The 13,302-nt window shown below is 36.7% G+C and overlaps 1 protein-coding gene across 1 annotated transcript in view; it reads right to left on the bottom strand.

The window, feature by feature from the left end:
- The window catches only part of LOC105388960, a 147,751-nt gene that overhangs the window by 121,604 nt on the left and 12,845 nt on the right, over positions 1 to 13,302 (bottom strand). The window lies entirely within an intron of this gene.

Raw genomic sequence — 13,302 nt, 5'->3', positions numbered from 1 at the left:
GGTTTGAACAAGATACTTTTAGTTATTCATTTCAGTATTGCTGTTCCAGACAGCTGAAACTACAATTATAATATTCATTGGATAGTTTTAATTAACAGAGTTCTCTTTATTTTACCAGTCCCGCCGTATTAAAAGGATACCTACTTAAATAGAGATAAGAAAGGGGACAAAGAAAGGATCCAAGATTGTAACGAGAACTAGTTTGCAAGTTTTTGCCCAGCTATATTACGGGTCGGATGGTCCCAGTTATACCCTTATTAACAGGAAAGTGATTGCGTCCAACCGTGGTTCACTTACACAAAAACCCGCTCTATGAATTTTAGTTAGGACACAATTTATAAAGGAAAACGTCACATAAACTGCAGACAAAGAAAATACGTTTTGTTATTGATATAATATATCTACCTACAGGTTCGCATTCCCAAGTACTTAATGGAATATAAAAATATTTAGGGAAATTGGATCTCGTATGAATTGAAAGAACTCGGCATGAACAAGCTGTAATAAAATGCCCCGCGGGGGCCGTTATTCAACTCGTACATACTTACAGAAAAGCGCTTAGCTTAAGGTGCCGGATGGAAAAGGAATATGTTTACACGCGTTGATACGCATACGATTTTTTGCAAAATAACAAATAAGTAAATGAGTTTGTTGATGATGAAAGGGGTTTATATGAAATTATATTCCATTCGAAATGTTTTCGATAGGAAAAGTCGTTTCAACTCGGTTTGGGAAATAGGGGGTGGGTTAACACTTTACTACAAGTAAAGAAAATATCCATACCAGTATAAAATTAATAAAAAAAATAGTAACAGCAGGTGTGGTGTTAACTATGAAAAACCAATTCATTGATATTTATAATAAGTAAGTAATATCAATGAATTGGTAATCCAAAGCTTGCAGCCACCAAGAGATTTGAAGTTTCAACCGAGAAGCATGTATAAATGCCCCACAAAACATGCATGAAAGCAGTTTCCCTCACGTGAAACAAAATGACAAATGAAACACTCTCGTTCAGCCAGCCCCTGGCAGAGAAATGGCAACACCGATTAAACCTGGCCACAAAAAGTCAGCCGAGAGCGCCCGCCAAATTGCCACAAAAAGAAAACAATAACCGGAAACTCCTACGTCAAAAATGGAAAACGCAGACATTTGAAAAAAGTTTTTGTTTTTATACGCAAGATTTTATTGGTCACTCGATAAAAGGGTCCGGATTAGGAGATTTGCAAAAGTGTTTTGTTGGGACCGTATTCAGTGTGCGGAAAATTTGTCGGCGGGAAGCCCCAAACTTTATTATGACGTGAAGGGATTATTATCCGCCATATTTTTTCATCGACATAGCAGCCATATTGTTCTCGGTTACGGTATTGCGTGTTTTCTCAATGTCATGAGGGTAATTTGTCTTACTTTTGGCGTATTTTTCTTTGGATAATAACGTTCATTTGTCAGTAAAAATCATAGTAATAACCTTCTCTTAGATGTAATACTTTATGATTAGTGCCTTATTTTTAAGCCTTATGTATTTATTAAAGCTAGTAATAGCTAGTAGGTAACTATATATAAGGTTTCCAGTATTATAAAAAAGCTATCTGACAAAGCTGCTGAAGTTTTTACTGGATCCAGTTGTGGAACTGTTCTAACAAAAAGCCCTGAAAGCTCATGCAGGTAGTAAATAGCCAGGTAAGTATCGACATAGTTAAAATGGATCATGGTATTATATGAGTATTAATCCATGTATCGCGAATTGGTATTTCATATACTTAAGTATTGCGCAAATAAATCGGGTGTGTTACAAAAACATGTTACGCTCTATTTTCGTTTATGGCAATTCAAGTATCGTGATAAATTGAACCAATTTTCGAATTTAGAACAGAATTTCCAAACTACCTACTTGAATGGTGATCTACAGTTGGCCAGGCGCATGGCCTCGTGTGTGTAATAAGGATAAAAATATATGGATTCAATAGTGAAAGAGAGAGATGGAATGTCCAAGCTCATGTGACAGGTGGTGGGGCAACGACCTCCTTCGCTCTATTGTTTGGGATTTCGTAGTGTTTACGTGTTTGAAGTCATAAGCATTTACTATGTAAGTATTTTGGGCATAATTACACGTTTACACGATACCTACGTCCTGTTTTGGTGAAAAAGTTATCTCTTTTCTCTAATGCGGTTAACGGCCCCCAATCAAGCTGCAATAGTGATCGCATGGCTCTTGCAATAAGTTTTAACAAAACACATAAATACTACCTACTTAAGTAAGTAGGTATATAGGTAATTTACACAGATGCTATCACTATTGCTAAAATATCAAGATTCAAACAAGAGGACGACGAAGCGACAGGTTTCGAAAAAGGTACCTACCTATAAGTACTACTTACGTAAATTGGTCACATTTTTGTGTTGTGTCTATCTCTATCTATAATAAACTACTTTTATCTCGTAAAAAAATTGTTTCAGGGAACTTTTTGTTCATGACATTACAAATACTTTTTAGCATTTTAGGTCGAGAAAAATATAGGTACTTACATACACAAATATAGCAAAAAAATCTTATACTTAGTGTAATTTTTAATACTCTGGCAACTGGCAACACTATGATTTTTTTTTAATTACTTACCTATTATTTTCAAGCCTTTTTCGAATCATTCATATTTTGAACAAGAAGTACTTACCTAATAACACTGCGAAATACTCTGAGTCTCTTTGTAACCTCCATTCTGTGAGGCAGGCAGTGCTCAATTGTATTCCGCTGTTCTAACGAGCTTTTGAAGCAAGTAAAAACACACAGTATTAACTTAACTACAGTTTAAACTCAGTTACAGCATCTTTCACAATACGTAATAGCATTAAGCGGTTAAGGTAATGCTTAACTCGCTCTGTCAGATTGTACTTTCACACTTGTACCTAGAGATTGGATCAAAGGACTTTTAAAACAATATTGACAGTAAAGTGCAGCTTGCTACTTGCTACCGTTCATGAGTCTGGTATCCGATGACTAGTTATGACGGGCCACTGACAGGGGCCTTTGCCCAGTTGTTACAGGAAAAAAAAACAATGAAATATAAATTTTAAGAACTTGTCAAGAAACCATATTTACGAACTTTTGTTGACATATCTGTGTGACTTTAAAGGAACAGTAGTGATAAATGGGTTAGTTAAGAATAGCCCCACTACTGCTGGGCACAAACGCAGCGTCGTACGGGTAGAAGCCAGCCAGTTACTTTCGATTTGTTGCAAACCTGCCCGATGTCAACTTTCTACCACCGCCGACGCGACGTGCCCACTCTACTCTCCAGAGATACGAGAATTCACTACCTATTATGCTTAAAATAGTACTGAAATACTGTGAAATGCGTATATCGTGTAGTACGTAAGTACTTTGCTTGGCGCAAAATAGAGAGGTACGAAGAAAACGGTCGTTTCCGACGAAACAACTGGGTCCTGAAAATTGGTGTTGGCAGTTTTTTTTACAATGATGATAAAGCATTTTGTTTTTTTTTCATGTCAGTGCTTGTTCTTAGTTGTTGGCCAGGACTGGCCAGGACTACTCACTACCGCCTTCTACAATAAAGATACCCTACATAAATGTTTTAATCAAGAAGGCGGCATCGTAATCACAAGAGACACTATATCTATTCATAAATTAGCAGTGGGCTCAGCCGAGGATCGAACCGGTTGACCTCGGGTCCGCCCACGACGCTGGCGCCATGAGTCATCGGGGATTATTTAAATTTGGCATTATGTTTGTTTTTGTTAGCGGTAAGCCAAGCTTAAAATCGTAGATAATGTTTGGAGTTATTAGTGGACAAAAGTTTGTAAGTCAACAATCAATCAATCTCAGTTTAGCAATATGGGCGAAATATGGTAGAAAGTTACCCTACCTGAAAAATCACGGGACTCTCTTTATGACTACCATTTCGAGAATTACATTGGTGAGCATTTGATGATGATAAATTGAGTCTAAATCTGAAATATGACGATATAATCCACTCAAATTTAATCATATTACGTCGTTGCAGGGGGTTCCGCTCATCTCGCATAATCTTTATTGACCAAAACTCATTTCGCATAACTCGTATGGTCTAAACTTTTTTGGCCGAACCATCACTTTGCCAAGACTTATGTGGCATAAGGCTCGTTTCGTCTAAAACTCTTTAGGCACAATCTTTAAACACCTAAGTTTCGTTTGCTCAAATTTATGTTCGTCTATACCTATGTATAATCTTGTTTCTCCTAATGTTATCTTAATAAATAATATATTAAGTATGTAGTAAATGTACAAATTGTGGTATTTTTCTCCTACATCCCGAAAATCACGATATTGTATGATCAAAATATCGAAAGTTAACGACCAATATAATTATTACAAACCCCATGAGATCGAAACCTAAAAATAGGTGCGACGACGAGCAAAGCGAGGAGGAGCGTGTTAGGTGCACATGTTCATCAAAACCAAAGCGGAGCGTAGCGAAGCGGAGCGGAGCGTTTTCCAAACAGCGGAAACAATACAAGGCACCAGTTTGCGCTATGTAGGGAGACGCTCCGTCAAAGTTAAAGCCAAACGAATATTATTACTTTGTATAAACCTATGCCATAGCATTATTAGGCTATTCAAGATTTGGCCATACCATTATTAGGCTAAACAATGTTATGCGAAATAACTTTTTACTAAACGAGATTTATGCCATTCGATTTTCGGCGTAACGAGACTTTGACCAAACGTTACTATGCAATACGAGATTAGGCAAATAAATCTTATGCCAAAAAAGGTAGAACCCGTTGCAGGATTACGTAAGTACATCGTAAATACACGCCATTTTAATCATTTGAATGTTAATTTTCACACATTTAATTTTCAAGTCTTGCGTCTTATTAGAGTCGCTATAAATAAAATAGGTCGTAAGTAGGTGTAACCTACCCAGGTATTTAGATTACGTAGTATTTTTAAGTTCACACACAAAAATATTAAAGTTTCTTTCCAGCATTTGTTCTGAGTTCAGACATTAGAGACGACATTTTAAAATGTTAGACTGGTCTGAGACATAAACATTTTATGTCTGCAACCGAAGCAGAAAAATCGCCTAAAACGTACGGTCTAGCTCGTGTTTGTTCACTCCATTGTGTCCTGCCTGTAGTTTGTGCCTTGTAGCTCTTATTATTTCATATAAGTACTTTGTAGATATAAAGTTGCAATTTTTTTAATAAAAAAAACGTCAAAAGTTTTAAGAAAAGAAAATTGAGTAAAAGACTTGATTTGTTCATGTTTATAATTAAGATGTCGTCGTGCCGTACATACGACTTATAATTATTAGAATACCATTGAGTAAGCTCGGTCCAAACAACAACAGATAAAGATAGCAGCGATTCTTCATTCTCTTAAAGATTGCACAGACATCACAAAAGTGTAGCTTTGCCCACTTCAGAATTGTATCTACGAATACTGGGACTGCAATGTAAATTGTTTGACCGCCTGACCGTTAGTGCAGGTATCCTAGGCTAGGCACAGCTCAATCAACGTGCTGGCTAGACCTAGATTATCGAGTCGGTCGTTTGACCAGCCACTTGGCACTGCTAGCGTGGGGCTTCCACACGTTTGAGTTATTGTTATTAGTGCTATTACTTATTATCTAAGTGAATACCTACATATACCTTCTAGCTATTACAGTGCAGCTGACCTTGGCTAACTAGTAAAAATCAAAGATGGGTTTACATGGGTTGGTTCATAAAAATACAATATTCTTCTTGATGTATGGATCTTGCCGGGGTAAAGAGGGGCATCCTTACCTACCCTACAAAGGTGAGTAAAAAGTTTTATAAGACATACTACAATATGTGATGTGGGTGTAATGTGTGTACCTAGCTACCTCTATATTAAACCTGCTATAGGTACTGTGTCTATGTGTCTCATCAGCCAATAATCATCCACTGCTGGACATAGGCCTCTCCCAAGGAGCGCCACAACAATCGGTCCTCGGCCTTCCTCATCCAACCACTACCCGCCACCCGCCTAAGGTCGTCAGTCCAGCGGGCAGGAGGGCGTCCCACGCTGCGTTTGCCCGTTCTTGGTCTCCACTCGAGAACTCGTCTACCCCAACGGTTATCGGTTCTTCGGCAGATATGACCAGCCCACTGCCACTTCAGCTTGCATATTTTGACAGCTATGTCGGTAACCTTAGTCCTCTGACGGATAACCTCATTTCTGATACGATCCATCAGAGAAACCCCAAGCATAGCTCTCTCCATAGCACGCTGAGCTACTTTAAATCGGTGGACCAGTCCTACCGTCAGTGTCCACGTCTCTGCACCATACGTCATCACTGGCAGGACGCACTGGTTGAAGACTTTTGTCTTCAGGCTCTGAGGAATGGCCGAGGAGAATATGTGACGAAGTTTCCCGAATGCAGCCCAACCCAGTTGGATGCGCCTTGCAGCCTCCTTGTCGAAGTTGCTTCTGCCTAGCCGAATAGTCTGCCCGAGGTAGACATCCCAACAAACATTTTACCCTCAGTTACAGCTATTTTTATAACTTTAACCTGTATAACTGTGTTATAGTTATCTCAGTTCTAACATAAAGCGATAAAGATGAGTTAACAAATGAAATTAGTGTTAACAGCAGGTTTAAGTGTTAAAATGGTATTAGTCAAAGCAATTATAATTAAGATGTTATAGGTTTAAACTGTTTCTAGAACCTAAAGCTATACAAGAGTGCTCACTGACACCTGTTAACACTTATGGTTGTTAAGTGGTTTCCTTTAATACTCATATAAATCTTTAGGTGTCATATTGAATTTAGGCTGCAGGAATTGGTTATAAAAGAGATTTTGTCAAGAGTGCAGTAAGTCAAGATTCTTACAGTGTTGGAAAACTCAACAATGCAGTTTTAATCTTTAAGGTTAACTTAACTTACGCTTATTGCGTTAGGCAAGTAGACTGTAAAAGTAACGGTGTTAAGCAAGACTGTGCGGATCGACTAAGACTGCATAATACCCTTGGCTAAGGGTGTTCTATTTCAAAAAGTGTAATAGATGACTTAGGTGAGTCTATATGTCTCAAATGTAAGTTCGCCATTTGCATTGGCGACCTAACCTATAAATTGCTGGGATAAACAATATTTTGCTTTAAAATACTTAGTTATTTATGTGAATTTTTTCATTCCAGTCATGCCAATCGATTTATGAAACTAATAGACATACAGCAAGGATACAAAAAAATACAAAATTGAGTCGTCTATTTTATATTTACTTATGTTTCATTTGAAATCCTTAATAAATTCGGAGCGCATTAAAATTGAGGTGGGAAATATGGTATACATTACAGTAAAATTACAATGGCGTGTTATTTTCAATTCACAAAACATGTTAAGTCAAGTTAATATATTATATTTACTGATATTTAGTAATGATCAATACTGTCACTCTAATACTGTCGCGTATGATTGCTGTTGACACTATTATTTTCAAAGACATACAACTTGTATGGTAAAAGTATATTCGAAAAACGGTAACATACTCACTTAACCCTTTTTTACCAAACAAATAAGAGTCAGGGAGTCAAATAACCATTCTACAACTACAACTATACCGGTAAAAGTTCTAGCTGAGAGTGATTAAACGCTCTTCTACAGTAACTTTAGCACTTCAATGACACCGTACTACAGGCTTTCTATAACTTAAACACTTCAATGACACCGTTTTACAGACTTTCTAAAGCCTTTACTCTCAAAATCGTGGGCCTCTTTCGTGGTTATAAGTGAGTTAGAGCACTCTCCTACACTCTTATACAGCTATGTCTTAACACTTTAATTTTCGAATGGAACCATTATACAAGTTATATGAGAGTTTTTTTAACGCTACGGTGTTAGTTGGGATATTCTTGCACAACTTCGATTGTTGCCTCACCAACGGCGACCGGCTCCGGTTTGATGTGAGCATTGTACATGACTTTCGTCTTGTCCAAGTTCATACCGAGGCCTACACGTCGGGAAGCAGCATTTAGGCCACTTAGCATCCAGCTGAGTTCCTGCAGAGATTCTGCCATAATAACGATGTGTCTGACAGTACAAAATTTAATTAGGACTGTTATACATGCTTGTGGTTCTATCTAGTTTGTAGTACAATAGACAAGTTTTAGTCCTATGATAATATTTGCGTCGGCCATTTAATTCCATTTCAGTTGCTAACTATTACTAATTATTTCTGAACCTGGTCCCTCTATTCTCTAACTTTTAGGTTGTTGGAAACCGGTGATGTTTGGAATCAAATGAATCTCAAACACTTTCAACGAAAGTTTATTTGAATTTAATGTATATATTTGTACTTATTGAATGAAGTCGGTAGATATACTTAATGTTATTTTATGTGATAAATATATGAAAGGATATAGTATATTTAATTTAATTTCTTTAGACTTCTGTATCACTACAATCTAATACTTACTTACTTATAGCAAATAATTATTTTTGAAAGCGTAACCTATGAAATCTACGAATCTTCCTGAAAGTGTTACATGTTCAGTGTTGCTTCTTCGTCGGTATCCAATGATGTAACTTGTGGCGGTTTACCCGGCTAATCCCACCCTTTTGTGGGTATTTACATAATTTACAAGTTTATGCCTCGGTAAAGGTTAATAGCGCGGTATAATGAGCTTAGGATACTTAACTGTCCATGGCATGGAACATTTTCGCGACAAAACGGAAGTAAGGAAATGCTGAAAAGGGACTGAAGTGTGTACAGTACAGACTACATAATAAACATAGTAGAAGTTTGTCGTTACGATGGCGTTAGTAATATTGTGTACAAAATTAACACAAATAAGTAAGTATGTATGCTTATAGTTAAAATTTGTTATATGTATTATGATATTAAAGCTTATAAGTTGACCATGTTTTTAAGCTAAAGTGCACAAAAAATTGTCATATGACATTCTTTTTAATTTAACTTATTAGTTTATATAATAAGTTAAATTAAAAAGAATGTCATTTAACTTATTAGTTTGTATTAATTTTGTACACAATATTACTATCGCCATCGTAACGACAAACTTCTACTATGTTTATTATGTAGTCTGTACACACTTCAGTCCCTTTTCAGCATTTCCGTTCTCAATATTTTTTAAAAATGTTTAACTATTCTGAGGTATTGTGTATAATTGAAGTCAAATAATGCAAATTTGATTATTTTAATTAGTTTATTAAGGTTACTTCTGCAAAACAACCAAAAAAAATATTGAAATATGGCTAGTTTTTTTTATTTTTGGTTTTAACATAAAATTTTGGCATTTTTTTTAAAAACACTTAAATATTAAATATCTTAGAAATGGTTAAGTTTCGGAAAATGCATTATAGGGTTCAATCGTCTGGAAATGCCTTCCTCTATCACCTCCTGAAAGGATCAGGTCTACTTTCCAATAACCCTGTACTTATACAGTAATATTAGAGGAAATCTGTAATTGGCCTTACTAATATGATTTTACCTTGTATTTGTAGCATTGTAACGCTGTTGATTTTCCTAAATAAATAAATAAGTATATGTAAATAACCTACCGGCTTACTTATTTTAGGACTCAGGATGAAAAGCCACACGTTGTGTGATAAAAAATATACAAACACACGTTCAATCTCTGCAAGCTTTAAATTTAAACAGATACATCGACAGGTACAGTCAACAAGAGAGATAATAAGTCCCCCTCCACCCTCCATGCAAACAGTATGAGTCACATAATGATATTATTATGATATGGATATCAATAACAAAATCATTTGAATAATGTCCGCAATTCACTAAACGCACTTTTTCGCAATCTTTCATTTCTATCTTTCTTATGCATAGAGAAAAAATAAATATGATTCTATGGCTAGAATCTAGATATCATCTAGATAGATAGTGTCTGTTGACGTAACTAATGTACCTACCTCTACCTCCTTTTTACTCTGTGATGGCGGATTAGTGTAAGTTAGAAAAGTTCCTTATTGGAAGAAATGGCGACGTGGCCGCTCCCGTTAATCCCTGGATTACGGGTTTGTGCGGCTTACCGACTAATGTTTGTCCCGGACGAAGCTCTAAAACTATTATAGGTATTGGTTGCGGATTGGGGACACGTTCATTGGTTGGTTTCCTGGCATGGTGTTCAAGTAGGTTTAATTAGTTTAGGATTTTTATTAATACTGGATGTTTGCACCTGAAATCACTGTAGGTAATGTCAGTAACAATTTATTAAGGTTGGCAGTTCCTGTAGTAATATTTAGATTGTCATTCACCTATTTTACATACATAATGATATAGGCAGACTAGGTAGGTGCTGGAAGGCCGAAGAAAGAGTACTCAGCTCAGTATAATTTGCACATATATTTATGTGAAATATAAGATTTCTAGTGAAAACATAGTACACCCGCCCAATGGCGACAAACAATATTGCGTGGTATACTCAAGTTTCAGGGGACTACTCCGAGTTTACGACTATAAGGTTTCGTATCAAGAATAAGTACGATACCATACAAATATAACTATTATAGTAAAACTAAGGCAATAAGTTTATTAATTACCTAAAAAAATCTTTAACAATAACAAATAGCTTTATAACAAACTAAATAAATTTACCTACCATCAATGCTGTTTCCAACACATGACCAAACGAACTTTTAGTTGTCTGAGCGCAACTAGTAAAAGTCTGGAGCCCATCGGATTTGCGCGATCACTGTAAGCGCCCTAGGCTGGTGGGGCGAAGCCCTACAGACCGCAGCAGGCGGCGGCGGCGGCGGCGGCGCTCAACCAAAAGTTTCCGTAACAAGGGGTTCTAAAAACGGTGTACATTACCGCATTGCAAAGGTCTATGAAACCTTTTTGCGGTGGCTCTGGGTGGCGCAATCGCAATCAACAAGGAAGCAAATATAAACCTGTACAAATAAGTGTTGTCCGTGTGTGAATACAATTTACAATTAGTAGAGTCCGTATTATTCTATGGTAGATAAATTATTACATTTATCTTGTGAACTAAAATATACGATGTTTCGGAGAGTGCAAAAAATATAAGCCTTAAGTATACCTGCTTATATGTTTAATGTATAGAAACTTGGGGTTTAGAAAAAAAGTATACCTAGTGTTGCAAAGGTCTTAGGATCCAGCGGTACAACACATTTTATTTACTAATGTGTGTTGATATTATTTTACACCTTTCGTTGGAATTCTAAGTGTATTAAAACAAATAGTATAACTACCTATATTTAATCATGTGACCTAAAAACATAGCTAGGCCACAAACAGCTCTCTAAATAGAAACATTTATTATTAATAATTCTGACTTTCCGTCACGTCCGTCCGTCAGTATGTCCGTGACCTATAGCAGTTATAGCTCTGCCTAATGTCAATGCACTCATTAAAATATCCGCTTACTAGTACGACTGTCTGCGGCCCTTGCAGCGTTAATTCAATCTACTTAATTGTACTTAGCATGGGAGGACAAATTAGAAGACTTTGCTGCATGCCTTCCACACGTCATCGCTCCTGTTGTAGTAATAAAGGCACACTTAAAACTCTAAAATTCGGAGTTCTATGATTAGCAAGCGCCAAATCAACAATTACCTCAAGAACATGGATTAGGAAAATAGTTTTGAACTCATTTTCTTTCCTTTGATTTTTGAGTTGTACCCTGGTTGTACCACTACAGGAGTGACACTAACTATAAGTACAATTATACGAATAACATCACATAAGAAAATAGGTATATTAAGTACGTATACACTTATGCACAGCTATTTTTTCGTGTGTGTACTACGGTAGCCTCGCATTCCTATTCTGGATTCAGATTCAAAAGTTCTCTCGGAACAGATACTATTCTGGAAGGTGCAAAAGTTTCCGAAACCGTCCTCCATTTTCCAGCTCACTGGTTCTACCCGCGGCGCGGTTGTCACACAAAGCCGCTTCGTTTTAGCTCAAAGCTTGCTTTTTGTGCAGAAGTGGAAAAATACCTCGACACCTCGACAGGTTATTGGGTGTGTTTCTTCCTAAAATGTTGCAAAGATATTGGTAAGTAGGTATGGATGGACCACATAGACCATATATATTATTAACCTATATTTGGTCTCTTCATTGTATGTATATAGGTATATGAGAAATATGTTGCTTTCCTTATGAGAGTTAACTCAAAAGTTCTCAAATGTTTGGGTACAACAGTACGGTACAATTATAATACATTATACATGGATACAGATACCTGGCCAGAAATGTGACAGAAAATATAAGTAACAATATCGATCGCACAATATTGCTAAACGAGAATAAGGAAATAAAGGGATACATTTCCTTGTGGATAAAAAGCCTTTAGTTCGCCACCGGGCCTATTGGGACCGGTATCGGCACACCCAATTTTTATATCGATCACTGGATTCGCTACAAAATCATCTACAACCTATCCACAGCATTTTTTCAAATAATTGGAGGCCTCGGTTACATTCGGTTAAAGTTAAATCATAGTAGGTATCATAGATCGCTTTACACATGACTGACTTTGTGACTTGTAATATATACGAAATTTTGACCTTTTGTCTGATACAAACAGTCAAACTTGGTTTGTAAACATTTGGTAAACCTTCTCTAAACAAAAAATAAGGTCTATAAATTTGGAGGTACTTAAGTATTTTTAACCCATGTTTAGACCACCATTACTTATATGAAAATAAACTATTTATAGTTTGGATATTGAGTATGAAAGGATCCCAGTTCGTCATGTTACGACGAAAATTTTCAACTTCGCTTTCGTAATGGTCATGGTCAGTGCAGCCAGCGTCAGAGAACTATTCAGAAAGCAAAGCAGTCCGTATATTTTCTCTACCCGCCTCTTTTGAGCGACAGAACCGCGCGCATTTCAAAAAAGGAACGTGACCTGATTACTGACGGAAGCTGTCAGTTGTCTATGGCTCGCTTTGAAAAGTCGCTAGCGGGTGCAACGCCCACAATCACATTTGGACTTTATTGCTCTACCGACAGAGTGCAAGTTCATTTTGTTCGCTACAATGCAATTCGCGAGTATACTAGTTGATTGTTTGGTAGTAGAGGCTTAGCTTGGGTTTGCGGTAATAATGTAAGGAACGCTGAATCCCTTTAATTATTTTCCCTTTAATTATTGGTCTCGGCCCCTCGTCGTCGTCGGGAGAAACAAATGAGAAACAATTAGATGGCGAACCCTGATACAGTTTACATCACTGTTGCCTTTCAGCATATGTTACAGATAATTACTAAACAATGACCGCTTTTTTAACAATAGCTTTTTATAAGTAACTAATAATTACTCATCGAAAGGTAATGATAA

This window comes from Plutella xylostella, chromosome 23 (genome assembly GCF_932276165.1).
Source record: "Plutella xylostella chromosome 23, ilPluXylo3.1, whole genome shotgun sequence".
NCBI lineage: Eukaryota > Metazoa > Arthropoda > Insecta > Lepidoptera > Plutellidae > Plutella > Plutella xylostella.
Note: the sequence above shows the minus strand (reverse complement) of the source record. Positions and strands in the feature narration are given on the sequence as shown.